This window comes from Saimiri boliviensis, chromosome 1 (genome assembly GCF_048565385.1).
Source record: "Saimiri boliviensis isolate mSaiBol1 chromosome 1, mSaiBol1.pri, whole genome shotgun sequence".
In the NCBI taxonomy this organism is placed as follows: Eukaryota; Metazoa; Chordata; class Mammalia; order Primates; family Cebidae; genus Saimiri; species Saimiri boliviensis.
The window spans coordinates 87262016-87285392 of NC_133449.1; the positions used below are offsets into that span (position 1 = coordinate 87262016).

Sequence of the window (23377 nt, forward strand, 5' to 3'; positions counted from 1 at the left end):
GTCTTCTTTGCCAATAGCTGCCCATTTATTCCTTTTGTTCAGAAGGGGAGTGTAAATGATTTGAACACTGTCAAACATAAAACAGAAACCATAGATGGTTGGTGGGGAATTAATAGAACTTTTACGATGACCACATTTTCTAAGCCAAGGAAAGCAGGACAGATGGGCTGATGAGCACAAGTGTATTTATGAGGTGCATGGCAGAAAAGTATTTGATCAAGACTGACCTAGAAATACAAGAACATATGGCCACACAAACAACTTAGTATTTTCTCCTTTTAGCACATTGAGTTGAAGGGAGAGTTTGTGGCTTGTCTTGAAGAAACATAAAAGAAATTTCTTAGGGCAACATACCTTTGAACCCATTACCTTTGGGGATTTATGGTGAAATTATTTCTCTCCTAACTCCAAGGCATGACTTCTTAACTCTCCTTCAAAAGTCTTCTGAGGCCAAAACTAGAAATCAGAATTTTTCAAGGACCTATTAGTGCAGTGTACTAGGTAGACTTTTTATTTCTGTATCCTTAGAAGAGGAAAAAGATCCCTAGAATCTTGACAATTCTAGATTTTGATTCAATAAACATTTACTGGTCTCCAACCAAATGTTCAGCTCATCACTCTTCACTTGGGGTCAAGGTGAGGAATAGAAATCAGGGATTTTAAGCACACAATACGTGGAAGAGATACACATAATAATTTTATTTTAATATTTTGAGTATTATTATCTGACTTTTTGGATGTGGCAGAGGCATGACTAACTAAGTATTGGTAGGTGGATGATGGTGATGACTAGGACATCTGGCCTGGGTCTTCAAAGAAAATTCTAAATTGGGGAGAAGGAATTGATAGATTCTGTGAACCTTGAGTATAGTATCCTTAGTACAATGCCTGGTACCACTTTGGATACAGAAGATGCTCGATAAATCTTGGCTGCTTACTCAGTCTTCAAACATTAGATAAGTACTCCTCTATATTGAGTGTTGTGCTAGGCAATAAGACACAAAAATTAACATGGTGTAGTTTCTAATCTCAGTAAATGTATCATTCCTTGTGGAAACAGGCAGGTATGGAGACAATTGCAACACTCCATTTGTCAGTCTTCTGATAGGGGCACACCCTTGCCGCTGTACGAATCCCAGAGGAGGATGTTAGGGAAGATTTTTCAGCTTTGATGTACCAATGATTTCTGAAAGGTGAGTAGGTTAATCAGGTCAACAGGTAGAGAGGTAGTTGTGGTGACTCGCACCTGTAATTCTAGCATTTTGGGAGGCTGAGGCAAGAGGACCTCTTGAGCCCACGAATTTGAGACCAGCTTAGGCAGCATAGCGAGACCTTGTCTTTACTGAAATTAAAAGCTAAATTAGCCAGACATCTGTAGTCTCAGCTACTCAGGAGGCTGAAGTGGGAGGATCGCTTGAACCCAGGAGTTTGAGGCTGCAGTGAGCTGAGATCATGCCCGTGCACTCTAGCCCGGGCAACAGAGGAAGACCTTGTCTCTCAAGAAAAAAAAAGTAGGTGGGAGATAAAAGTGTTGAATGAATAATGGGGTCAGAGAGAAAGAAGAAGGGGAGAGAGACAGTATATACAAAAGTGTGGTTATTTTCTTAGGGAAATAACCCAAGTGTACTGTGATTGGACCTTAGAATTTTTGCAAGTGAGTGACAGCTGATGAAGTGGGTAAGATACATGGATTTAGTTCTGATGGATATTGTGGTGGTTGATGGGCAACTAAGACCCATCTAGTTCAGCTGGGGAACTGGAAGCCATCAGAGCTGTGTTAATATTTTGACATAAGGAAGTACTTTTTATCATATAAGTATTTAGAAATAAACACCAACCTAAATATATAAGGTATTTTGATTTTTCTTTCTGGCAGATCCTAAAGACCTGAGATGCTATTTAGACTATGTTTATGTGTTAGCTTTGCTAGTGGTTTCCCCTGCCTCCCTTTTAGTTGTTTCCTTTTTGCTGTTTTTGTTTTATGCTAATCTGTTTTCTTTCTTTCACCTGGTAAATAATTTCTTTTTTTGAGATAGGATTTCACTCTGTCACCCAGGCTGGTGTGCAGAGTGACACAGTGTCAGCTCACTGCACCCGCTGCCTCCCTTGCTGAAGTGCACCTCCTACCTCAGCCTCACAAATAGCTGGGACCACAGGTGAGGGGATTTGGCATGTTGATCAGGCTGGTCTTGAACTGGCTCAAACCATCCTCTGCTTCCCAAAGTGCTGGGAGTATAGGCATGAGCCATTGTGCTCTATCAAGTAATTTTATTACTTATTTTTAGAATTTGAAAGTTATTAGTCATCTATTAAACTAATATTTCAAATAAAAGCTGTAATTTTTAGTGAGGAATACTTCAGCTAATCCTGCAGCTAAGAAAACTTTCTGAAGATCAACCGAATCTTCCAGATCATTAACAAAATGAATTGTTATGAACAGGTGGCTTGTATGTTCTCAAACAGGATTTTATTATTTATGACTGTTTATATCAGAAAAGCCATAGTCTCTCTGTGATGATATACTGGAAAGAAATTTTACTATGGACATGGCATAGCTTTATTTATTTATTTATTTTAAGATGTCATTCTCCACCATGGCCATGCCCATGGTTCCAAGTGCACCTTGTTTATATACCTGACATATAGTCTTGGGTCTGCCTCTAAATAACTGTATGCCCTTGGATAATTCAGTTACTTTATTTGAGCTCTCAAAGATCACCTCGTTTGGCTCCATCATTCCTATCTAGATGTCTTATTGTCCAGAACATGTGGCTGCCTAGTCTGTCGTTGAAACTCTCGAAAGGTCTCAAAGACTCTTGCTAGTACATTTTCCTCATCATCATGACATTTTTTTCTCATGATCCCTCCAACTTCTTACCTTCAATTTAAACCTCTTTCCTCTCATTAGCCCCTGTTTGTCCCTAATAAGAAATTTCACAGAAAATTCTTGTTTAAGAACTCAGCCCATACTTACTGGTTGCAAACAATAATTAAATTCATCCCTTTAGCTGTCTCTTACTGGGCTACTAACATATCCTTTATATTACCTATGAATTTGAGGAATGGCGAAATATAGCCAGTTTTAATTTATTTGAATTTTAATTATTTGAAGAGAGAAAAAAAGGCTATTCATAAAATTGGGAGTACCAATATGAGTATTATTACCTGGATTATCATTTTGAGGCTTTTGGCATGTGTAGATACAGGATGCTGCCACATTAACCTGAAAAGTATAGGCCAAGAAAGAATATTTTCAGGAGCCAAACATTTTTATTTTTAATCATAAATCCATTCAGCCTGTAGTTTGAGTGTTAGACAATAGAATTCAAGAAAAACAGTAGATAAAACAGGCAAAAATCACTGTCCTTAGGGAACTTCTATCTAGTCATAAATTTATATATTTCTGTTTTTTACAGCTGTCAAATGTAAATGAGAATGCTAAACTTCAAATCCAATTTTCATTATTCTGTTGATTTGTTTCAGCATAGAATATTCTCCTCCAAAAAAAGTATTTTTTAATACTTTTAAAGAAATTTTTACATTTTTGAAGTTATATTACCTTCGATTAAGGTAATTTACTCATGTGTATGGCCATATTCTAAGAGTTATTTTGACACTATAGAAACTTATATTTAATTTCTCTCCATTATTTTCATTAGTATATATTTAGGTCCAGTAGTGTTCTAGACAGTGTAGTAGCTGTGAACATAGCAGGGAAATAAGCCCTTCTGCTCAGATGATTCATGAGAGGGAGAAAAGCAGTGGAGAGAGAACACTATCCCCTTGAAAACTCCTGCAAAGGAGAGGGAAAAATCAGTTGCAGATACCTAGAATGTGTTGCTGGGTAGTCTTTTGCCCAGCATATACCCCTCTAGTTTCTTTCAGCTTTCCTTCACTTGACACATTTCTTGTTCCTCTGTAGCTCTCTGTTCCCACATCTTTTGGAGAACTAGGTGAGTCAGAAGTGTCTTGTAATCTGTCCCACTCAGCTTTATTTCTAGAGAAACTAATAGTGATATACTTCTCTAGGTTAATCAAGTAAAACTAAAAATAATTATAGACATTTTCAGACCTTAGTTAATTAACACCAATGTGTTGGATTAATGTCTGATCATTTTTAAATGATTTTATTTTTGAAACCTATTGAAACCCAGATTGCTGTGGGTTTCAACTAGCTTCGTTTATGGATGTGGGAGTGGGGATTTATAGGAAGGATGGATGCTTGCAATAAACAACAGAGCTAAAATTAAAAATTACACCCAGCGTCATACATTGGATGGCTTTCGTTTCTGAATTTGTAATTCGCAGGTCTGTTTTTCAATTTATGTTTTCTTTTAAAATATGGATATGAGTTTTCTTTAGGAAATGTGAAACTTAGGCATGATATAATTCTATAAATATTTATTGAATATTTATTTCTTGTAACTAGCTAGTCTAAAATCTGAGGGAAATAAAAAGAATATGACCTGTTCTCAAACCTCATGGGAAAATATTGTGCAAGAAGGGAAATAAAGCAAATAAATAGTTTGAAGTAGAAAAATATCCTTGGTGCTTTAGAACATTTGTCTTAAGAACCTGCTATCAGAAAATATAACCCTCTCCTGATAACGTTAGTGACATTGCCACCTTTCTTAATGTAGATCTCAGGCAAGGGTTCACCTGATGTTCAATTACTTTTTCCAGTGGTGGGATTGTCATATTCTCCTACTAGATTCTCCTTTATATGACATGCATATTTATGAAAAAGCTGGATGACAGTAATGCAACCTTGTGAATCTTGCTGTATTCACTATACAGTGAAGTCCCAGCTGACTTCCTCTACTCACACTCCAAAATATTTATTATTTTATATTTGTTTTAAGACAGGGTCTTGCTCTGTTACCTAGACCAAGTGCAGTTGTGTAATCTTGTCTCACTGCAGCTGCAGTCTCCCAAACTTAAGAAATCCTCCCACTTCAGCTTCTCAGGTAGCTAGGACCACAGGTGCAGACCACCACACCTGGCTGTTTTTTCTTGTTTTTGGTAGAGACTTTGTTGCCCAGACTGGTCTCAAACTCCTCAGCTCAAGCAATCCTTTCACCTCAGCCTTCCAAAGTGCTAAGATTACAGGCATCAGTCACCAGAGTCTGAACCACACTTCAAATTAGATTAGGATTCTTTGTGACTTTTCCGTCTCTTTAGGAGTCTAATACAGGCTTTCCTATTTAGCCACATCACCTCTAGAATAAAAGTACAAAATGTAATCAGTCCCCTCCTAGACTTAGTATCAGAGAACTATAGCTAACAGTCAGTTTTCCATCTGGTCCTGTAACCCCAAAAGCATTTGTTCTACTTTAGAAACTGGTACAAAAGAAGATACCTCATTTTGCTCTGCCAACAGTTTGTGGATGGGGTTTCTGACATTAAGATTAAGATCATATGACTTCAAGAAAATATTAATGTTTTGGATGATCTCTGTAGAGAAGCATGTCAAAATAGAAAATTCATCTTAAGAGAAAATAAATCTGAAAATGAAATACGTCCTCCAGATAAGTAGTGATAGTTATATGTTATCTAATTGAAGTGGAATCCCAGGTGCCCTCAGTGTTGAGAGCAAGCTGTGGGGGAGGTGTGGATTTAGTTCATGTAATACTCTCATCAATGCCTTTCCAGTGACCCAAATCAAAATAATCATGTGAATGAATTATATCTCGTGCCTATCTAGATCTAGAACATAAATTTTAAAACTGTCGTGTAGTTCATTATTTTTACTTATTGTAACATACAACACAGTTAAAAATCAGGGATAGTGATGGTAGATATACACGCCTACACATGTGATAAAATGACATGAAATTAAATACACACATGCACAGCTACACACCTTCAAATGAGTATAAAAGTAGAGGATCTGGATAAGGTAGGTAGACTGTGTTTATGTAAATACCCTGATTGTGATATTGTACTATAATTTTGAAGGGAAAAATAGTTACCAGTCAAGGCAAGTGAGTAATGAGCACACAGGATCTCTCTGCACTATTACAATTCTATATGAATAGACAATTACCTCAAAACAATTTTTTTTTAAAAGTCATGGGCTTTCTGTGCAAATGCAGATTCAATAGAAGTCTCCCAAGTACCTATCTTAACCCTTCCTATGTACACTTTCTGGAAGTGAGCCTTTCCTGAGCCCAAGACATGATGCTCTTGCTATAAACAAATCAAAAAGAGTGATTTATGAGAAATAGAAAATTTGTTTAGTTTTGTTCAAGGGCTCTAAGAGCAAAATGCACAAGGAAGTCTAGAGCATTGGATTTAATATTGGAACTGGAGATTTTCAGGGCTGTTGTGTTCTCATAGTATACTACAACAACTTGTTGTGGAATGAGCAGAGCCAAATTTTAGTCTTTAATGGTGTTGTAACAGTGTAGTAGGAAAATATTATTCTTTCTTTGCTAAATTTGGATGTCAATTTTCCTAGCTTTTAATCTATGTTTAAATATAATTTAAGGAACTCAAGTCAGACTTTATAATATTTATATATGTGCAAGTGCTCCAATAGAAAGAAAGATAGATGACATTACTGCACACTGTAGAGAAGAGTACTGTTTTAGTAATCTCTTCCATCTTCTAAAAACTTGGGCTACCCATCACGTATACCACTATTCTGGATTGCTGTGACTTTAGTTATTTCCTTTCAAAAGACAAACCATTGTGTGTGTGTGTGTGTGTGTGTGTGTGTGTGTGTGTGTGTGAGTGTGTGCGTGCACGTGTGTATGTGTGTTTCAGTCAGGTACTATTACCATGACTAAATGTATTATGGCAGAATTTTCTTTATATTTATCCCAAGTTGTTGATGATAACAATAGATGTAATGGAGTATATTCTCCTTTACTGATATTTTTACACAAGTTGGCCACAGGTTGAAAAACTATTTAGCAATGTTGGCCAAAGGTTGAAAAACTGCTTAGTAACATTCTTCAGCTAAACACATAGTTGAAACAAAGAAAAATTGGAATCCCATATGTAATGTGATCTTAGGACTAAAATATGGAATGCTGTGGCACAGTGGTACTGCAGGAAAATCAATCATAAAGGTCTAATGAGAAGTAGAATTAGATACTTTTATCAGTTATCACTTTTTTAGATAACTCAACAAGTGTATATGCAGTTCATACTTATCTATTGTAGTTGAGACAATTTCTATTCACAGATTAGCATTTTATTTTGAGTTTCAAATATTTTATTTGTGCCAGTAACAGGACAAAAAAAATGAATGTTGTGATTTTATCTTTTATGCCCCTGTAATAGTCTCAGAGTTGTCTCTCAGCTTACATGACTTATTCATTGATTTCTGCATATGAAGCATCTCACCAAGAATTATCTTTGAGTGAAAAAATGCTGAGATCTGAAAATGTAATAATGGTTTAGAAAATTCACAACCAAAAATAGTAGTCTATCACTTGCCATAGTGGGAATATAAATATAAGTTTTGGGTGAGAATATGGCTGGTGACCGCGAGGAACTTATCATTAAAGTATCAGAAAAGATTAGCAAGAACATAATAAATTCTATCATAGAGGTGCCATATTTACCAATTAGAGTCCTGAAGAAGAGCTACTTAAACACAGAGGAGGTTGGAGGAAGGGAGTAGATAAAGAGGAAAAAAGCCTGAGGGATGCGAATGACGAAGTTAAAAGGTCAGGAAAGTCATCTTTTAGAAAAAATAGAAATTGACAATGCTTTAAAAAAGGAGCTACCCTCATATTATACCCTGATCCAGCCAGATACGAACAAATTCAGCCTTTACAATACAAGACTTACATCTATTTTATACAGAATGCATAAAAGAAATGTGGAAGCATTTTCAAGAGGGGTGTGTATGTGTTTGCGTGTGTCTGGTAATTAGTGGAAGACAGGCTATTGAATTTACAAGTGAAAAGTTGTTTCTCTTTAGGTAGCTTAAAATCAAAGCTATTTTGGAGACCTATGATGTATAATGAAATGAGGAGAAAAAGAAGAGTAAAAATATGATTTAATAGGGCAACAGTCAGGAATGCACCAGTATTAGTTTGAAATCCAACTATAAAAAGGAATTATAGGGTTTTGTTTTGTTTAATACTGGATCCTAGGATATATGACACTGTCAAAAATGGCCAAAAGAATCTATGACTGAAGATGAAATATACCAGAACATTTGTCATTACCATAACTAAAAAACTGCAGTATACAAAATTTGATTATGACATGAGAACACTAATTGTATAAACTATATACAGTTTTTTCTTATTTGTAGTTACTGCTACAGCTTAAACTATGTACATGTGCATGGTTATCTCTTTAGAAAATAAAGACTTTTCTGAAAATACATGTATGGAAGCATATTTTCAAATGAATCTCATGAAGTTTAAATGTACTGGTAAATATTACTAATAATCAAATTGTTCCTTCTCTCTCTTTTGCCCCCTGCCCACTTTCTCTTTTTCACGTGTTTTTATAAATAAAGATTATCTTCCTAGGTTGGCTTTAAGCAAGGTCTAGAGATTAGAACTGCTCTTTCAAAAATAACTGCTATTATGTACCATTATTAGATGCAATTTGATTTCTGGCTATGAGAGAGGCCAATTCTATTTGAAAGAAGTCATGCTTTGCCTCCAAAGAAAAAGTTGTGATTTAATAGGTCTACTGTAAAAGGGAAGCATGACTGTTAATGCATTAAATAAACACTCAGTGAACACTTTCTACAAGTTAGGCATGGAGCACGGGGGAAAAAATGGTAAGCAAAACAGATGTGGACTCTGTTCTTATGGAATGTTTATCTAGCAACATATTTTGGCCAATCTGAAAAATATATATAATAAGAGAAGCTCTAATATCTATTTTTAGAATTTGTATTTTGCTGGTTTTCTGAATGTTACTCCATCCTTTTATCCAATAAAATTAGGCAGTAAAAGAGAGATCAGAATTCTTTGGCACATAAAACTATATCAATACGAGCCTGTCATTAAACAGTATGCAGGATTGGAACAGAGCAAGTAAATGCCTTCACAGAGAGCTTTTTGCCTCTAGGGAGCATCTCCACCTGGCTCTCATGTTTTCTGCCCAGGGCCTACCACTAGCCCATATGGTACCTACCCTGCGGAAGATGCAGCCCAGCACTAGGGCTTATGCCCGCAACTGAATTTCAGGGCTGATTGCACAGCCATGCACACAGACTTCATTCATTTTGTGTCACACTTAGGTGAAGTTCAATTACTGAATTTTCCTATTAAAAATGATCTGTAGTAAGAATGCTTTTGTAACTGGGAGAAGCACTAAATTCCAAAGAGTTAGCATAACAGAATCTCAAAATGTTATCTTCCAAATCCCCAGAAAGGTGATATAGACATCATTTAATACAAAACATTAGAAATTGTCTGTAAAATATGTCATTGGCAACCATTTTCACCTCATGTGGCCATACATCCTTTAAGTAAGTGTTTTGGTGATACATTGCCCTAATACATCTCAGTGAGTATGCTCTGAGAGCATATTAGTGCAATGTGTCATTGCTGGGGGATGTTTTGTGGTGTGCACGCAGAAGTTCACGTCTCAGACGATACAGAGCATCATTTCAGCTTCTGCACAAAAGCACAAGAATCCCCTGATTCAAATGGCTGCCCAGCTAGCAAGGCAAGAGTGCCACATAATTTGTAGCCTTTGAATGGAGCCTGGAATCTTTTTGGCTGTCATCGCATATGAAGTAAAAGTCCAGAATACTACTGTATGGTGTTGTCAGTGGAAACCCTGACAGCATAGGGGAATAATTAATATAGTATGATTCTCTTTTGGAAGCCACACTTCACTTTAGATTTTGCAGAGTGATCTTGGGTGAAGTTAATATTTGGATTTCGGTCCTAGATAGACATTAGGAGACCTTAGAGAGCTGGAGCAAAGTGATGTGACAGTTTGATACTTCCTTTAGAGGCATCTAACCTGTTCTGTTTGAAGTTAATTTGATTTTGCCTGCATAGGAAAGGAACCTTGGGAGAGGATTTTTTATTAGAGATATGCTGAATCATTCAGTTTCCAAATGTGCAAACTGGAGGAAATCGAAAAGTCCTTGAAGACTGAAGCTTTTGGTGCATATCCAAATTTCACTTCAGATTATTTTTCTTGACAAAATCCAATATATCAGACAATTTTTAGGGACATCCTCTTAAATCATTTGAAAATTTAAGTGAATGTAAAATACTCACCAATTTATTCTCCTTCTATTGATTTGATGGCATTTGGGGATTCTTTTATTGCCATTTTTATATGTGCAGAGTGTCTAATGTCTTCCTGGGTGTTTATTTCTTGACATCCTAGAAAAGAAGTAAAGGAGGACTACTTTTTAGGATAAGCACAAACCTTTTATCAGTACATGAAGGCCTTTTAAAACCCAGCACTTGGAAAAACTGTTGGAGGCTATTCTTACATATACAACATCACAAATAACAAGACATTCAACAAGACATATGTTTATTATGTGATATAAGCATCTGAGTGGGATTGGTTCCATGACCCCTCCCCATTCAGATGGAAAAATTTGTAATTACTCAAGTCCCTAATGTTAAATAGGTGTGGTATTTTCGTATAATCTAGGCACATTCTCTTGTATACTTTAAATCAGGCGTCCCCAAACGACGGCCCCCCTGAGGCCATTTATCCGGCCCCCCACCGCACTTCAGGAAGGGACACCTCTTTCATTGGTGGTCAGTGAGAGGAGCGCAGTATGTGGCGGCCCTCCAACGGTCTGAGGGACAATGAACTGGCCCCCTGTGTAAAAAGTTTAGGGATGCCTGCTTTGAATCATCTCTAGATTACTTATAATAACCAATACAAAGTAAATGCTATGTAAATAGTTGTTATGGTATATTGTTTATTTGTGTTATTTTATATTTTTATTAATTTTTTTCAGCTATCTTCTCTATGCTGTTGGCAGAATCTGTAAATGCAGATTTTCAAATTCTCCATGACTTATTTTGAAACTACTCATGTTTACATCTCTTTGGGACTCCACCCCAATAAGATGCTGTTTCATTTCTTACCTTAACTTGGTTGTAATATGGATAAAAATATTATATTTTATTGTTAGCCTCTAAAATGTTCTAATAATTAACTAATAATAATCTAATAATGAACCTCATACCTTCTAAGATATTTCTATTATTTACAGATTACTTGAAAAGCTACCACTGCCACATAGACTTACAGATGAGAACCTTTCCCATCTGGGTCCTTCATCTGAGACCTAGGCAGAGATCCATGTGTTTGAGTTTAGATTCCATTGTTTTTTTTTTAGGACAGTGTATCTCTGTCACCCACACTGGAGTGCCATGGTATGATTATGGTTCAATGTAACCTTAACCCCACAAGCTGAAGTGATCCTTCTGCCTCAGCCTTCTGAGTAGCTGGGACTACAGATGCACATCACCATATCCAACTATTTTCATTTTTGTTTTAATAGAGATGAGTCTTTGCTATGTTGCCCAGGCTGGTCTCGAACTCCTAAGCTCAAGCAATCCTCCTACCCTGGCCTCCCAAAGTCCTAGGATTACAGGTATGAGCTACCATGCCTGGCGTGATATAATTTTAGATGTAAATATAGTAATGTATGTTTAACTCCCCATAAAAGTACATTGCATATTACCCAATTCTATTTTAATTAAGACAAGGCTAGAAATGCACATAATACTGGGAAGCATATGAGGCAATTGTTACCTGATTGAAGAGATGAGAAAACCATAAAGATACTTGCTCAAATTCATACAATTAATGGCCGATCTGAAACTGGAAATGAAATTTCTCAATACCTTGACCCTCATCTAGTACCTAGTAGGTTTTGATTACTAAGAAAATAAACAATCTTGAATATGAATGTTGAATAGGGAAAAATAAATGAACTTTTATTAACTTGTAATCCTCTGGCCTTTTCATTCTCAGAGGTTGTCAGGGTTTATCATTTGCTAGAAAGCATCTGTTGTAATTTGGTGTGATACAATGGGATGAGTTATTACTAGCTGTGCCATCTTCAGGAAAGTTGCCTAACTTTTGATATCTGAAAATGGGGATACAAAAAGCCAACATCAGAGAATTGATATAACAATTAATGATCACGACTGCAATGCATACTGACTGGTACATTGTGCATACTGACTGGTACAATAATGCAATGCATTATTGATTATTGGGAATAATCAATAATGGCTATTCTTGTTAACATTAACTTTGAAATTATTAGTAATATCATTCATATATTAGATGGGCTAAGTAAATCCATTCTTATGAAAGAAAACACTAAAAAGTATGCTTGCAAAAACAGAAGGAGCTAGATCAGACATTATATTTTAAAAAATGGTAGAATTATTGATACATCTTTTTACCCAGAGTGCATTGAGAGGATGTTTAGCAGCAAAATTTGGTGTAGCATATTTATCCCCCGTCTGGTATTGACATCATGTTTTAAGCATTAGAAAAGGACCTGGCAGGTTGTTTGGGCACAGTATGTGCATGCCCTTCGGGACATGGGGTTTTTTGGTTACCTTCAGGCTCAAGATTCTGGAAGACTCCTTGCGTCCAGAGGTCTGCCGGCTCCTTGGTCCTCTTATTTTCTGTGGGTCCACCTGAAAATACAAAGGACTTCTCTGCAATCTGTCAGAGTCTTTGGGGCTTCTCTAGGATAACTCCCTTCTGCCATTACCACATCTACTCCTAGGCCTTGATGGATAGAGTACCTTGCCAAAATCAAGACTTCTCTAATAGGCTTTCAGATTCTCCCCAGGAATGTGGCAGTAGCAGCAGTATTTTCCAAATTCTCCAGTCTTACCTGGGTGAATGTTCTTAGGGTCAGCTCTGTTGGGGAGGAGGACCACCCCAGCTGCCTCTTTTTCTCTTTGTTTTTCCATCTTTCTACCTTTTCCTCCAAGCATCTGAATAGTTTTTTTTTTTTTCTCCCCTCTGTTGCAGGAACTTCCCTTGAGCCATTTGAGTTATTTGCTTTTCTGCAATATACTCTATGGTTCATAGGCACCTCCCACCTAATGTTGAAATGTGAAATCATTGAAAGTTTTCAAATTTTGTTTGACCTCAAAAATTTTTCAAACCAAAAAAAAAAAAAAAACAATTCTCATTGTACGATCTCATTCATTATGGTTGTAAAAACAAACAGCAGACCTGAAACTGAACAGGGCTACACATTTCTCAAATACGATCAGCCATAGACTCATTGGGTAGGAGAATCAAGAGACAACAAGGACAGAGATAATACCTGAGACAGAAAAACACTGAGACCATGAGTAATTATGATTACTGAGAATGAGAATACACAGGCTTAACTTCTAATGTTCCATCCCCATTGTTTCTTTTAATTTATTTTTTATTGTACTTTAGATTCTGGGGTACATGTGCAGGTCATGCAGGATTGTTGCATAGGTACACACATGGCAATGTGATTTGCTGCCTCCATCCCCCCGTAACCTACATCTGGCATTTCTCCCCATCTATCCCTCCCACTGTCTGGCCTCCCCCGAACAAACCCCAATATGTGATGCTCCCCTCCCTTTGTTCATGTGTTCTCAGTGTTCAGCACCCACCTATGAGTGAGAACATGCGGTATTTGATTTTCTGTTCTTGTGTCAGTTTACTGAAAATGATGGTTTCTAGATTTATCCATGTCTCTACCCTGTCTCTATAAAGGACACAAACTCATCATTTTTTATGAATGCATAGTATTCCATGGTGTATATGTGCCACATTTTCCTTGTGCAGTCTATCATCAATGGGCATTTGGATTGGTTCCAGGTCTTTGCTATTATAAACAGTGCCACTATGAACATATGTGTGCATGTTTCTTTATAATAGAATGATTTATAATCCTTTGGGTATATACCCAGTAACAGGATGGCTGGGTCAAAAGGAATTTCTATTTCTGGGTCCTTGAGGAATTGCACACTATCTTCCACAATGGTAGAACTAATTTACACTCCTACCAACAGTGTAAAAGTGTTCCTATTTCTCCACATCCTCTCCAGCATCTGTTGTCTCCAGATTTTTTTTTTTTTTTTTTTTTTTTTGAGACAGAGTTTCGCTCTTGTTACCCAGGTTGGAGTGCAATGGCACGATCTCAGCTCACCGCAACCTCCGCCTCCTGGGTTCAGGCAATTCTCCTGCCTCAGCCTCCTGAGTAGCTGGGATTACAGGCACGTGCCACCATGCCCAGCTAATTTTTTGTGTTTATAGTAGAGACGGGGTTTCACCATGTTGACCAGGATGGTCTCGATCTCTCGACCTTGTGATCCACCCGCCTCGGCCTCCCATAGTGCTGGGATTACAAGCTTGAGCCACCGCGCCCGGCGTCTCCAGATTTTTTAATGATCGCCATTCTAACTGGCATGAGATGGCATCTCAATGTGGTTCTGATTTGCATTTCTCTAATAATCAGTAATGATGAGCATTTTTTCATATGCTTGTTGGCCTCATATATGTCTTCTTTTGAAAAGTGTTCATATCCTTTGCCCACTTTTGGATGGATTTGTTTGTTTTTTCTTGTAAATCTGTTTTAGTTCTTTGTAGATTCTGGATATTAGCCCTTTGTCAGCTGGGTAGGTTGCAAAAAATTCTTCCCATCCTCTTGGTTGCTGGTTCACTCTAATGATTGTTTCTTTTGCTGTACGAAAGCTCTGGAGTTTAATTAGTTCCCATTTGTCTATTTCGGTTTTTGTTGCCAATGCTTTCAGTGTTTTAGTCATGAAGTCCTTGCCTATGCCTATGTGCCGAATGGTTTTGCCTAGGTTTTTATGGTGTTAGGTCTTCTGTTTACATCTTTAATCCATCTGGAGTTAATTTTAGTGTAAAGTGTCAGGAAGGGGTCCAGTTTCTGCTTTCTACACAGGGCTAGCCAGTTTTCTCAAAACCATTTATTAAACTGGGAATCCTTTCCCCATTGCTTGTTTTTGTCAGGTTTGTCAAAGATCAGATGGTTGTAGATCTGAGGCATTGCCTCTGAGGCCTCTGTTCTGTTCCATTGGTCTATATCTCTGTTTTGGTACCAGTACCATGCTGTTTTGATTACTTAGCCTTGTAGTATAGTTTGAAATTGGGTAGTGTAATGCCTCCAGCTTTGTTCTTTTTGCTTAGGATTGTCTTGGCTATGTGGGCTCTCTCTTTGTTTCTAAGAATGTAGATACCACTTCTCAAGACCCAGGAAACTTAATACAATTCTTCAAACTACTGATTTACTGAGTTTCTTTTCCTGTGCAAACCTATTATTCTGAATGACCATTTATATTTTACTTTTCTAAAGCAATCAGCTATGAGGTTTGTTCTTGTATTCACTTAAACATCACTGTGGGAAACATTTTATATTGTATTAATTTTAACTACTATCTCTTTCCTGGTATCAACTAGATTGTCTTAGAAACAGATTCTTGTGCCTATGGCTAAAGCCATGACCAGTAGAAACTTATTTTTTCTTACAGTCTAGGCATTCTGATTTGTGATTTAAACTTTGACCTATTTCGCAAAGGCTTTTGTTTACTGAGTTATTTCTTATGGCTTGGTCAAAAACACTGAATCTAGTAACTAATGAGTGACTACCCAAACCACTTCTTTCAACAGAAAATTTATATCTCTCTAGCCTAGGGTAAAGTACTAGGGTACACACTTTTTCCTGATCCAAATCACAAAGGTAACCAAACTGTAGGAAACACTTTGATACCAAAAATAAATTATATCTTACAATCCCTAGAAGTGCTTTGAGTCTTTATTTTAAAAAGCTTCAGGATTATATGAACCTTGTAAAGACTGCCATATTATAAATTTGTTATAAAATAGGTACATGATAACAATATATGAAAAGAATACTTCTGATCCTAGCACCATAGTCAAGCCTGCTCATTTGGTTGTTTTCCTCCAGTCTGAATGGATTTAATATAATCTATACACATTCATATCTAATTCCCTATTTGACCAGTGAGACACATGTCAGCATAGTTACTGGGCTTACAGTTCCTTTCTGCCACTCACCCACAGAGTGAAGCAAAGATTCACACAAAGTACTAACTTTAAGAGTTCTTGAGTAAGTCATCTAGTCATGAAAACACCCTAAATTCACAAAAAATAAAATATTTCTCTTGCGATATATTAGCATGAGGAGGAAGGAACAGATTATTGGATTTATAATATTTATAAAAAATTAATTCTAAATGAGATTACTAATAGAAATTAATAAGGCATGATTAACCTGTTTACCAGTGCTATGGAAATGCCCACCATTTTGTTTGAAATAAAAGCCTCATGTATTTTACTTCCCCTATGTTTCTCTGTTTTTGCTTCTTCCCCTCTGTACTTTGATGCCAGCCCATGTCTTATCCCTTCTTCCTCTCTAGAATAACGTGTTCTCAAGAGACAAGCTTGATCTATCTATCTTGTTCCTAAAATATATTCCTACTTTAATATTGGCTTATTATAGATTACCCCAAAATATCAACAGTAAATATTGTATAGCAGAGTCATTAGAGATCTTATTTTTTATTTTTTGCTCTTTAATTTAGTAGTAAACAAGATAATCAGAAATCCACATGTGTATGAGCAGCATGAATTGGCAACAGTGGTTACTTGAGAGCATCCCTGTTAGACAAGATCTCAAGTGTTTATTCTGAATTCTTTAATCTTGTTTATAATCCTTTACAGTGCTCTGGGGCTATCAAATAATTATAATGCTATTTAATGTGAAGAGCTAAAATGTTTTATATAACAAATAAAATTTATTATATTCCATTTTGATGACATTGGCTATTTGATATAAGAATACAAGTTATACACCTGCAGAAGTTAGCGGCAGAGGCTAGGAGGCTAAATCCAATTGGCCTTTCAATGCCTGTGAGCTACAGAATTAGTATTCATCAAAATTTTGTAAAAATACCTTAAGTGCTTAGACTAGTTTCCATATTTGGCCTGTAGACTGGTGAATATCAGAGATGGACTGCAGTTCTTAAGTTAGTATGAGTGACTTTCAAGGTGATTTCAATGACAAGTCATCATATGTATTATATGTATTATACACACACATACATATGTGTTTATATTATATATTTTACATATATAATATAAATTTTGACTGGTTCCTATAACATGTATGCCAGAATCTTTATCTTGAGGTGATTATTTTATTTTTAATTTTTCTGAATACACAATAGGTGTTTATAGAATACATAAGGTATTTTGATACAGGCATACAATGCATAATTATCACATGAGGTGAGGGTAACTGGGGTGTCCATCATCTCAAGCATCTATCCTTTCTTGTGTTACAAAAAATTCCAATTATACTATTTTAGTTATTTTAAAATATACAATAGGTTATTGTTGATCATAGTCACACTAATGACATGAAATAATAGAACTTAATCATTCTATCTAATTATATTTTTGTACCTATTAACCACCCCACTTCTCCCAACCACCACAACACTTCCCAGACTGTAATAACCTTCCTTTTAGTCTCTATGAATTCAGTTGTTTTAACTTTTAGCTCCCACAAATAAGTGAAAACATGCAAAGTTTGCTTTCTATGTCTGGCTTATTTTACTTCACAATATGCCCTCCAGTTTCATCCATGTTGTTACAAGTGACAGAAGCTCATTCTTTTTTATGATAAACAATTATCCATTATGTATATATACTACATTTTCCTTACTGATTTGTCTGTTGATGGACACTGAGGTTGCTTCCAAATCTTGTCTATTGTGACGAGTGCTTCAATAAACATGGGAATGTAGATACCTTCTTGATATACTGATTTCCTTTCTTTGGGGTATATACACACCAATGGATTGCTGGATCATATGGTAGTTCTATTTTTCGTTTTTTGAGGAACCTCCAAATTGTTCTCCATTGTTGTTGTATGAATTTACATTCCCACCAACAGTGTACAAGGGGTTGCCTTTCCACGTTCTCACCATCACTTGTTACTGCCTGTGTTTGGGGAAAAGCCATTTTAACTAGGGTGGGTTGATATCTCGTTGTAGTTTGATTTGCATTGCTTTGATGATCAGTGATGTTGAGCAGCTTGTCATACGCTGTTTGACATTTGTATGCCTTTTTTGAGAAATGTCTTTTCAGATCTTTTGCCCGTTTTAAAATCAGATTATTAGACTTTTTCCTATTGAGTAATTTGAACACCTGTATGTTTTGGTTATTAATTTCTCATCAGATGGATAGTTTACAGATATTATCTCCCATTCTGTGGGTTGTCTCTTAACTTTGTTGATTGTTTCCATTGCTATGCAGAAGTTTATAACAATGTGGTCCCATTTTTTCCATTTTTGCTTTGCTTGCCTACATTTCTGGGGTATTACTCAAGAAATCTTTGTCTAGTCCAATGTCCTGAAGAGTTTCTTAGGATCATTATTATTAAAGGTTAATTGCATTGTGAGGTCTAGTGAAGCAGAGGTTAAGGTAGAAATAGCCTACATTACTTGATCTTTGAGAGCCGTGGTTTATTTCTATAGTATGGTTAGGGACGAGGACTCTAGATCTGAACTGTCTGGGTCTAAATTTTATTCTGATACTATTACATGAGCTCAGTTTCTTCATCTGAAAAATGGGGACTGTAATTTTGTAAGAGTCACTGTGCTGCACAGCTCTACAGACATTGTATTTTAATGAATATCACATTGGGAATTCTGTAGCAGTGGGCCTTTTCTACTATCTCAGCAGGTTGTCATGAGGATTATATGAGTAAAGTGGTTAAAAGAGTATCTGACTAAACACTGTGTTCATCATTATTTTAGAATAAAAGTGCTTTTAATGACTACTACACCTTAAAAATTAATAGCGCATTCTAGTTCTAATTTTAATGATATCTAATGATGAAATTTCCTCCCACACTACTCTAGTTACTTGTACTTGTTTTAATAAATGCATTTCCAACATATTAAATGGAGTTCATTAATCTTAGAATAATGCTTTATTATAGTGCTACACCGAGGCATTGTGGAGCCCAAGGCAAAAGGAAAAATCAGTAATGCTGATCATAGCTTTATCTAAAATTTTAATAGCTTGTTCATTGTGGACTTTTTCTTTATTAAATTTTAAAAATATTTCATTGAAATATTTGTCTTGATGTAAGATTTTAGCATCCTCCTTTATATTTGTCCCCAAAGCGAGTACCTCACCTCACACCTCGCCCAAGTCCTGCCCCTGCTATTTTGGGCTTCATCAGTTACAATGAAAAAAATGGTCCCAATCTACATGTGGTTAGTACATCTCTCTTCTTTCATTGACTAGAGGAGCTGCAGTCATCAAATCTACCTCTAGTCTCCTGAAAATGGATGTGTTGAATGTTATTCGTCCTAGTGTTAAACCTCATTCTTTATTCTCTAGTTACAAGGCAACTTAGAAAATCTTAGTTTAAAGAATTCCTAACATTCAAAACAATGTTTGGACCTACTTAAATTTGGTCCTAAGAGTGAAGTGAGCACAAGACAAATGTGGCACTAAATCAGAGTGTACAGGACAGGCAGGGGAATAACAACTATTCTGAAATCAAGGGAGAAAGAGAGTGAGATGGAACCTAAGGGGGATATATATACATATTTACCAGTAATGTTAAGAAAACCACAGCTAGTTAATGAGCCATTTGGTCGAAAAGAGAAAAGGGAAGAGAAGAATCCCTTTGCTTCTACACACTAAAGGCATGATGAGGAGACTGAGAAAGTATGCCCAGAACCAGGGCTGCATAAGGAAATAGGAACTCATATAATAGCCCATGGGGTGGGTATCATATACTAGAATTGTATCTGCGATTTTGGAATCAGGTTAGATAAAAGCTGAGTTGGATCCCTGCTCAGTCACTTAGTCACTGTGTAATTTGGAGAAAAATGCTTAAATTCTCTGAGCTTTAGTATGGGTATAAAAAATGTCAGCTTCATAAGACTGTTGTGAGAAAAGTTTATAGTTCAACAAGTACGGAGCACAGATAAGGTGCTTGATGGTTACTGTTTGGTGCTATAATGATTCACATAAATATTATGGTCGGGTGCGGTGGCTCATGCCTGTAATCCCAGCACTTTGGGAGGCCAAGGCAGGCGGATCACCTGAGACCAGCCTGTCCAACATGGCGAAATCCTGTCTCTATTAAAAATACAAAAAATATAAGCTGGGCATCGTGGTGCATGCCTGTAGTCCCAGCTACTCGGGTGACTGAGGCACGAGAATCTCTTGAACCCAGGTGGTAGAGGTTGCAGTGAGCTGAGATTGTGCCTCTGCACTCCAGCCTGGGCGCAGAGCAAGACTACTTCTCAATTTTAAAAAGTTATGTCAGGAAACATATAAGCTGATTGAAGGCAACTGAGGCAGAGTGAATATAGGTGGCCAACCCTAATGAATTGTGTACTGGTGGCTTGTTCAACACACAGAACAGGGATAGAAGACAGTCAAGGGCCTAGGCCTGAAGTGAGGCTCGTGTGTTGATGTTGCCACCAAGAGGTGGCCAACCGAGCATTGGATCTGCGTGTCTGTGCTAATGAGGACAACCCTCCCAATTTCTGAATAAAGCAGGAAAATGATACTAAAGAATACCCACTGGTGTCCCAAGAATGCAAGAGCCTTCAATAAGCCAGTATCGACAGAAACTACATCTAGGAGAGCAGAAAGAGAGAAGAAGCCTGAGTCAGGGCATTGCTCTTCCAGACAGGGAGAGGGGCCGGGACATGGTCATTTCAAGAGAGGAGTATTGAAAGGAGGAGTTGATGACGTTAGACTTGGGAGGAGATGAGTGCAAATAGCTTTTATTCCACACAGACTTTGGAGACTCATGTAGTAACGACAAGTAGGCTGATACTATTCACTTTAATTGCTGAAAGATAGTTACATTCTCATCTTTATTTCCTCAAACTAGTGTTTAATTTTAAAAAATATTTCCATTTTTTTCATACTATTGTATTACTGAGTAAAATTATACACACACACACACACACACACATACTCACACACACACACAAAAAATATATATATATAATATGCATTTTAGGAATTTTCAGAGCTCAGAAGATAGGTCAGGACATTTTTTGGTTCCCAGTCAAGAGTAAATTAATCTGGTAACCAATGCTTATACAACATCTATGTATCTGGCCAAATCATTTAAAAAATATTGCCATCTGGATATTTGGTCTGGTATGCTCAGTCACTGATGTGGTCATTTAAAAATATTCAATGATTGCTTTTTTTAAATTGAAATGAGTAAACATTATATCTTTTGGTAATTTATTAACATCTTCATAAGGAAAAAAAATGTTTGAAATTACACAAGACTTTTTTTTTAGCAGCGAGTTGAACTTTCTTAGCAATCCAAAAATGGATACATACAGTCATTCTCCGAAACAGATCCTTCCTGCTTCTTTCCTAAAGTTACAAGGCATTTCCCCCTTTGATTCATGAGCTGTCATTTCCTTCACCTGAGCTACCTGGATATAGCATTCATTTAATCTTGGACCTGAAAGGCAGTTTTCTTTGGATTGGGTGAGACTTTGTTGTTTGGATTTTTTATTTTACTGAATTTTTGTTGGCAAAAGCTGTGCACCTGCCTGGGAACTGATTGAGTTTCCATAGAGCCAATATGTTTCTCGGTTCTCCAATTTAAATGCTGCCAAAAATTTTCTAACGTGTGCCATGAGAAATTCAGTAGCACATAAAACCCCATTCATTAAATAAACAGTTAACTAAGCAACCCCTGGCAAAAGGTGCAACCCATCTGACATCTGAATCATGTGGGACTTTCCACAGAAAATAATTAAAGTATAGATTAAAAAGAAATATCCTGCTGCTTAGCAGTTATAATTGAAAAATAACAGTTCTCAACCTGGGGTCTCTATAATTTTTAGGGCCCTTTTAGTTAGAAATGAACAACAGTTACATGTGTTGAGTATTTCAGCAAATCTAGAAAAGGCCATATACTTAGCCCACCGGTATAAGCTTAATAAAACAACTATTTGCATCCAGCTATAATTCCATCAATTTAGTGTCATTACAGAGACTATCTCATTCTGTCATTTACATGCATGTAATTAAAAATAAAACATATTTCTTTTTAAAATAAAAAGTATTTAATAAATTTAAATGTATTACATTTAAAATAAAAAAGTATTAAATTTAAAATAAAAAGTATTTGAAATAGGTAGTATGTCATTGCAAATCAATGAGGAAAGGAAAGATACACAAGAAATTATCTGTCTATCTGTCTATCATCTATCTACCGTATATCTATCTCACTGATCTATCTATCTAGAACACATGCATATACATGTACTAAATGGTATATTATATACATCTAGAAAAATGTAAAAATACTATTTGTTTAGTAGATAAAGTCAAAATGTAGAGTTCCAGGGAGATAAAATTATGAAATTTGAGAAGTATTTACATCAGCATCAAGATTCGAGTGTGATTACTTTACAGAATGCTTCTTTGCTTTCAGTTGTAGTCACTAATTTAAATAATGAGCACTCCCCTCTTACCCATTTAAGATCTTAACACTTAAGATCTTACACATTTAAGATCATAATAGCAACAATAATGACTACCCTTTATTTAGGTACCCAAAACCAAGCACTTATGTGCTTAAATAACATTGCAAATTAAGTTTTCATAATCTCACTTGGTAAACAGGGTAATTATTTCAGCGAGAAAAAGCAGCTTACCCAAGGCAGTACAACTAGTTAAGTATCAAACCAGGAATTTAAACCTGTGACTGTTTGAAAATATGTAAATATAAATCTTACAATACATTTTTTATCAAATTATATTCAAATCACAGAATATACTTAGACACAACTTCTCAGGAACAAGTCTACTTCAAAAAATATTCTCATTGCAGGTGCTAAAAACATCAGCACTGGCTGTCATAAATGCCACCTTTTCCTCTTCCCTTTGCAGACTCTCAGGTGTTGTGTGCTTGAGCAGTAAAGGCAGGCAGCCAAGGAAAGAAGGGAGATTCATGCAATTTGGGCAATCCACAAACTGGATAACCATCTCTTAAAACATCAGGTTGAGGACGCATAGAAATCCTACCGTTTTTTACTGCTTTAGGAAAATTAACCATCATCAAAACAGTCCATACAAAGAAAACCGTTAAGTTAAACAGTCTATTCCAGGCTCTGGAGGCAAACATTCAAATTCCATGTCGTCCACTACTGACTGACTCTGAACTTCAGCAGTGGTGTGACCTGAGGCAAGTGTCCTCACCACTTGAAGAGAGCCACTGTTAAAGTGGAATATGAGGTCACTCCACTTCCTTCTTCACTGAGAATAATTCATCTCGTTCACCAGATAACTCCAATATTCTGGCCACCTACTCGGGCTGTTTTACTACAAGTAA

At 36.4% G+C, this 23377-nt stretch overlaps 1 protein-coding gene across 28 annotated transcripts in view; it reads left to right on the top strand.

Moving 5' to 3' along the window:
• Nucleotides 1–23377, top strand: part of NRXN1 (neurexin 1) — a 1157741-nt gene that overhangs the window by 463881 nt on the left and 670483 nt on the right. The gene's annotated exons all lie outside the window — the stretch shown is intronic.